Below are 6,427 nucleotides of genomic sequence, written 5' to 3'. Positions count from 1 at the left end.
TAACATCTTGATTACTTCTTGGAAAGAAGATTCTGACAAAGTTGCTCGAGAATTTGTGGTGTTTTCATTATTATCATACCAACGAGTTCAAACAAGTAAGTAGCCTTCTACAAAATAGGAAATACTGAAATGAGAATACGGAAATGAAATGATGATTGCCATAGTTGAGGAGCCTTAACTCCATCTGGGCTTATTGTTCTTTTTTTGTGATGCTTTATGGAATACGGATATTCATGACTCCTCAATTTATGTGCGGGCCATTTGGAGTGAATGATATTGCTTTAGAGTCAATGAGATCTTGGACTTTGTGTTTCAAAACATTACAATCCTCAGTTGAATGTCCAGATGTCCCAGAATGGTACTCACACCTTGCATTTAAGTCATATCCTTGAGGAATCGGTGTTGGAGGGGGCTTAAACTCCCTTAGTTGGACCAAAGAATCCTTGAGTAAATGAGAAAGTAGTTGACTATAGGTCATAGGAATTGGGTCAATTCTTCTTGGTGGTCTCCTCGGCATTTGTGGACCCTTTTGCTGGTGATGATTCAAATACCCAATCTGTTCAGGCGTCTTCCCCTTTTGATTTGGCTGGGAAACAATCAAAGACTGATAAAGTGGAAGATCCGGAATCCAAGACGGTGCATTGTGCTTCTGATTTGAAGTAGATCCGACATAGAAGTATGAATCAGCCTTTTCTTCCACCACAGATGGAACCCTATTTCCTTGAACACTCATGCCCTCGGAGGTGAACAAAATCACTTTTGAGTCAATGAGATCTTGAATTTGATGTTTCAGCGCCCTATAATTCTCAATATCATGACCAGGTGCCCCAGAATGGAACTCGCATCGAGCATTGGCATCAAAATTGGGGGGGAGCTTTTCAGGCATGGACAAATCGCGTAGCTCAACCAACCGAAGTTCAAGCAAACAAGGAAGTAACTGAGCATGAGGCATCGGGATCGGATCGAGAACTCTCTGAGGCATCTTAGGCTTTTTCCCACACATTTGGCTCCCTTGATTCATTCTAAGGACGTGAACAGATTGACGTGGAGGTAACGGCACTTGAGTTTGAGAGGGAACTCTCCGAGGCATCCCATGAGTGGAAAGAGATCCTATTGAAGAGAAAGAGTCAACAGTTTCTGTTGCAGTAGCAGGGACAACATCACATTCTTTTCTTAGTACCGTCTTCAGAACTTCCATGACCAGGCTCAACTGAGTCTTCAACTGATTGTTTTCCTCTTTTAGTGCATCCTGATTATGGATCAATTCTTGCATTTCCAACATAAGATGACCCATTTGTTCCCTCATCTCATCCATTTCCTCACGGAGTTGTTCCATAGTTGATCTTGGAGTTGTGGCAGTGAGAAGTCAAATCTGTTATTGATCTTGAAATCTGGATGGAAATGGCCCCATAAGTCTTTGAAAGAACCATGAAATGCATGATAGTATGAATGCATGTTTCATTTATGAGAGATCCTAAAGTCTTTTCACACACTTTCATTCTTCTTTTTTGGAATTAAAGCTTCTTTTTTTTTTGTATAGAATATCTTTTCTTTTCTTTTTTGCTTTTCTATTTCCTTTTCTTTTACATATCTTTTCTTTTCTTTTCTTTTCTCTTTTTTTTTTGGAAATAGACTTTAGGATCTTTCATAAATGGAGTGGACAAAGCAATGATGTTATGCAATGCAAAAGCATGGGATCCACGGTCCATATAATCTTAGTAACCACTGTACAATCCTCTGAATAACTGATACAGGTCAAATGTCACAGGATCAAAGGTCCGACACCTTTTTGAATACCAGGAAAACCAATAGTCACTAACAGAACAGAATAGTCACCAACGGTACCTGTCATGTATATCCCACCCCACTCACAGGTGTAGTCTAGGTCAAGGTAGGTCAATGGCTTCCAGCATTATCAGTTCTCCTGAAACACCATCATTGTCGCAAATACATGCCAACAACGGTATCTCATTTGAACCTCGACTGTTCGTGGGTCTCATGATCGCAATCAACAGAACCTGACATTCTGTTGGCGTCATGACTATCCACTCTGTCCTAGGTATCCTATGTGTCAACTCTGGCCTGGGTATTGGGCCTTTTACCTCATAGAACATCCCACCCAACCTGCAAACAGAGAAAATATGTGGTCCCCACGGGGACCCATAATATAGTCCAGATGCATGCGGAAAGTAAACATGATATGCAAGCGGGAAAGTAAACAGGACATGTGAAACATAAAACAAATACATAAAATAAATAAATGCACGTATAGACAAAACATAGCACACCCAGTAAATAAACAAACAAACGGATAGGCTAGGATCGACTCACTAAGGATGGACCAACAACAGGTCTAGCAACATCCCCAGCAGAGTCGCCAGCTGGCGCACGCTCGCGAAAAATGAACAGAGTCGCCACCAATATATTTATCGCATAAGGGAAAGGAATACCAGATAACCTAACTCAGAATAAGAACAAGGTCTTTCGACCAGAGAACGGGGTACGGGAGTCGGTTACGCAAGGGGAAGGTGCTAGCACCCCTCACGCTCATCGTACTCGATGGTATCCACCTATGTTTGTTTCTATCTAAAGGGTGTGTACTATGTCTATGTCTAAATGCGAATGCATGCAAAATGTAGGGAAAAGAAAGAATTGTACTCGCACGGGCCCTACCCCGCTGCCTACGTATCCTTTTTCAGGAATCAGAGCGCCGTAGTTCGGCTCACGATTTTCTGTTTGTTTTTGTGTTTTTTAGTTGGGCGGCGTTAACGCTCGCGCTCTTGCATAAGGGGACAGCCTAGGATGCAATGGAGCGGAGATAACGGTGCCCTTAGGTGCCAAAGAGGCAAAAGGTAAAGAGATTGGTTTGTGTCTTTTAGGGTAGATGAGTGATGAACAGTTCCCATTACCGGGCCACTCACCACTTTCTCTACTTTGTTTTAATCTGAACCATTGTTAGGTGTTTTGAGTGTTTTTGGTTGTGTGTTTTTTAAGGGAGTTTACTTCGCGATTCGAATCACATAAAATGTATAATGATCGAGAAGCAGATTAGGGAATGAATCCCACTCACTTCTATCCCATTATGTAATGTTTGAGAAACAGATTAGAGAATGAATCTCACTCATTTCTCTCCCATTGATTAATGTTTGAGAAACAGATCAGGGAATGAATCCCACTCATTTCTCTCCCATTAAGTAGTGACCAAGAAACAGATTAGGGAATGAATCCCACTCGTTTCTATGCCACTAAGCGATTGAGAAACAGATTAGGGAATGAATCCCACTCATTTCTCTATCACTTTCTTAATGTGATTCGCATCTTTCTTTTATTAAGTATTTTAAAGAGTTGAAAAGAAAAAGAATGCAAAAGGGAACTAATCCTAAATTCTAGTCTAAGTTGTCTATACAAGTCTAAATCCTAGTGTTAACATGGGATAGATTCTAAAAGAAGCATACAAATGGTATTAACAAGGTGGGCCAAAAATAAGGCCAAAATTACAAGCAACAAAGTCATACAACAATTATACAAAACGAGCATGGAAATAGCACAAAACGATTCAAGCATTAGTACAAAAATGAAACTAAAAAAAACTACTATTTTTATGGTTTATTGGTGTTAAGGGAATTCTAGTTCAAGTTTAAATTGTATTAAAAAACTTAAATTCTAATAAGCCTAAACTAGTATTTTTATGGTTTTCTATGTCATTTTTTATTACCTAAAAATCAAGCAAAAGTTATGATTCTAAATGTTATTATTATCCAAAACTCTAATGAGAAAATATGATTTTATATGCTTTTTGTTATCTAAAAAAATAATCGAAAACAAACTATGTACAAAAACTAAGTCTACACATGGAATAATGGAGTCAGGGGGTGAATATTAAAAATCGGTGGTGCAGTTAGTAACTGGCGCAGGGCCCAGGCTGGTGGCCCATCAGAATTGTTTTTTGTTCAGGATTAGTGTAAACAGATGGGAGTGCATGGGCTTAGTGGGGTGAGCAATAGCAATTCGGTGAGGCCCATGGAGTTTGATCCACATCCAGATTTTTGAAACAATTGTTTTCAGATTATTGCTCAATTCAAACTCTACTAATTAAACTTTCTGGATTTTATTATCAATTAATCACATTAAATCTATTAAACCCCAATTTAATTACCAAATTGATTTCAATTAGACTCACTTAATCACTCATTAATCAAAAAAGAAAAATTGAAAAGGGATAGGGTTTTACGTGTGACCATTGAGCTTATCTGATGAAACTTTCTCCTTCTCTCACGACGCAACGGCGGCAGACTCCACTTCGCGTCTTCTCCGATCAAATCGCGGCGACTTCTCCGATCAAATTGCGACGACTTCTCCGGTCTCAACTCTTTCATTCGCCAGAATTCGACCACAACACCGCCTCCCTCATCTCAGATTCGGTTCTCATATTTCTCCAACTTCAACTTCCGTCTCAATTCAAGCTAATAGCACTCAACACGGACTCGATAACAACTAGAACAAACGAGGATCTGGAGACGAAACACACAGCTTACCAACCTGAGACAAGTCCGATGCTTTTTCGAGCGCGACGACGAGAAATCCGGAATTCAGTAACTCTCTTACTCCATCTTTTTCTTCTTCTTTTCGTTCACGTTTTGATGTTGACGGAGGTGAGGTTAACGCAGAGATGGTGTTGATGAATGTTGCATCGATGGTATTGATGGTTCGAAGATGATGATTGAAGAGTGAAGATGATGCGATAAGGATTGTTGCCGGTAACGAGAAATTCAAGTAAGCGCACCTCAATCTTTTGCTCTTGTTTCCTAATTCTCGCTTCTTCTTCTACTCTTTCTTCTTCTTCTTTATTCTTCTTCTGTTTTGGTATCAACGAATCTTTGTGAATCGTGAGTATTGTGTTGAATCTGAATACGAATTAGAGAGAGCGAGAACGCGATAGTGGCATCACTGAGACCGTTGTTGTTGCGGTGCGTTGAGAGGATTGAGGGAGGTGTAGCTCAATTGTTCAGAGCTTCCATTGATGAAGCTCTGACAATTAGGGATGAGGAGCTCTAAGTGAGTTTGTGAGATGGAGTGGTTATGGGAGGGAGAAGATGAATATGATGAATGATAGGTGGTGATGGTTATGGTGCGTGTGAAAATGGCGTGAAGAAGGGAACAAAATGGTGGGAGGTTCTGTTATATAGATGAGTTGTTTGTGAAATCAGTTAGAGGGAGAGAGATTAGAGCCCTTGGATGATGATTTTCGGTTATGAATTGGAGGGTGGATCTGAGAGTTAGTTATTTTCTGTTTTGGTTGTTATAGGATAGTTAGAGGTTGTTTGATTTTCTGTTATGGTGGTTAATTCTATTTTTTTCATGGAGAATAATGAACTGATGCAAGGCTGGTTTTATTAGTAGTGAGATGGTTTGAATGTAGGATTTGTATGCTATGAAAGTAGTAAGTTGGAAGTGGATTTTGAGGGGTGATGTTGAGTGTTTGTACTGTTTCTTTATGAGCATGAACTGAGTTTTTTTTATTTATTTGCAGGGCTGTTTTGAGTTGAATTTTTGGACTGGTTTATTTGATAATATGCAGGGATGAATATATTGCAGGGACCTTTGTTTGCTTTGATGTGGCTTGGTGTAAGGACTGGTTTAGGATAGAATTAAGGACTTGTTAGGTGCTATTTTTAGCTTTTGTTTTGACTGAATGACAATAACATGGCAGGGGCTGAATGGTTTAGGTTCTGAATTATGCAGGTTGTCGGCTAAGAAAACAAGGAATTTCTCTCTTCTATTTTTGTTGATAGCCACACATTGAATATGTTGTTATTCTTCTTTTGTATGCAGGGTTTGATGTCGTTCTGATGCGGGGCTGACTCGGAGTAGATTTCTATACTGAAACTGTATGTCTTCCGTGAACTTTTGTCTTTGTAACACAATTTGGAGCTTTGCCTTCTTGACTTTGATGTGGATGGATTGTCTCTGAGTTTTGGACTGCTTCATGATTTTTCTGGAATGCAGAACCTAAAACTAACTTGGAAGGAAATTAAAAATGGGATTTAAATGCTGTAGGTATGTGTATTGGCTGCCAAATGATGATGATGATGGTTAGTTGAAATGTTGCAGCAGGGTGCATTTTTTGTGGGTTAACGGTATGGCGGAATGAAGATTGGTGAGAGCGAGATGAAACTTGGAGAACATTGAAGAATATATTAGAATTTTCCTTTGTAGTTTTTGTAATGAGACTTGTAATGTAATTTATGGACTGAAATGTATGAACAATTGGTCTTTTGTAATGAACATGATTTGGATGGGCTTTATGCATATGGGTTGGACTCCTGTAATGAATGAGAACCTTTGGACAATTTTTTTGTAATCTTGTAAATTTTCTCTTATGAATAACTTTGAATCCAATGAGTCCTTGAATTTATCTCTTGATTTT

This window comes from Vicia villosa, unplaced genomic scaffold, assembly GCF_029867415.1.
Source record: "Vicia villosa cultivar HV-30 ecotype Madison, WI unplaced genomic scaffold, Vvil1.0 ctg.003425F_1_1, whole genome shotgun sequence".
Classification (NCBI taxonomy): domain Eukaryota; kingdom Viridiplantae; phylum Streptophyta; class Magnoliopsida; order Fabales; family Fabaceae; genus Vicia; species Vicia villosa.
This window is presented reverse-complemented; position numbering follows the sequence as displayed.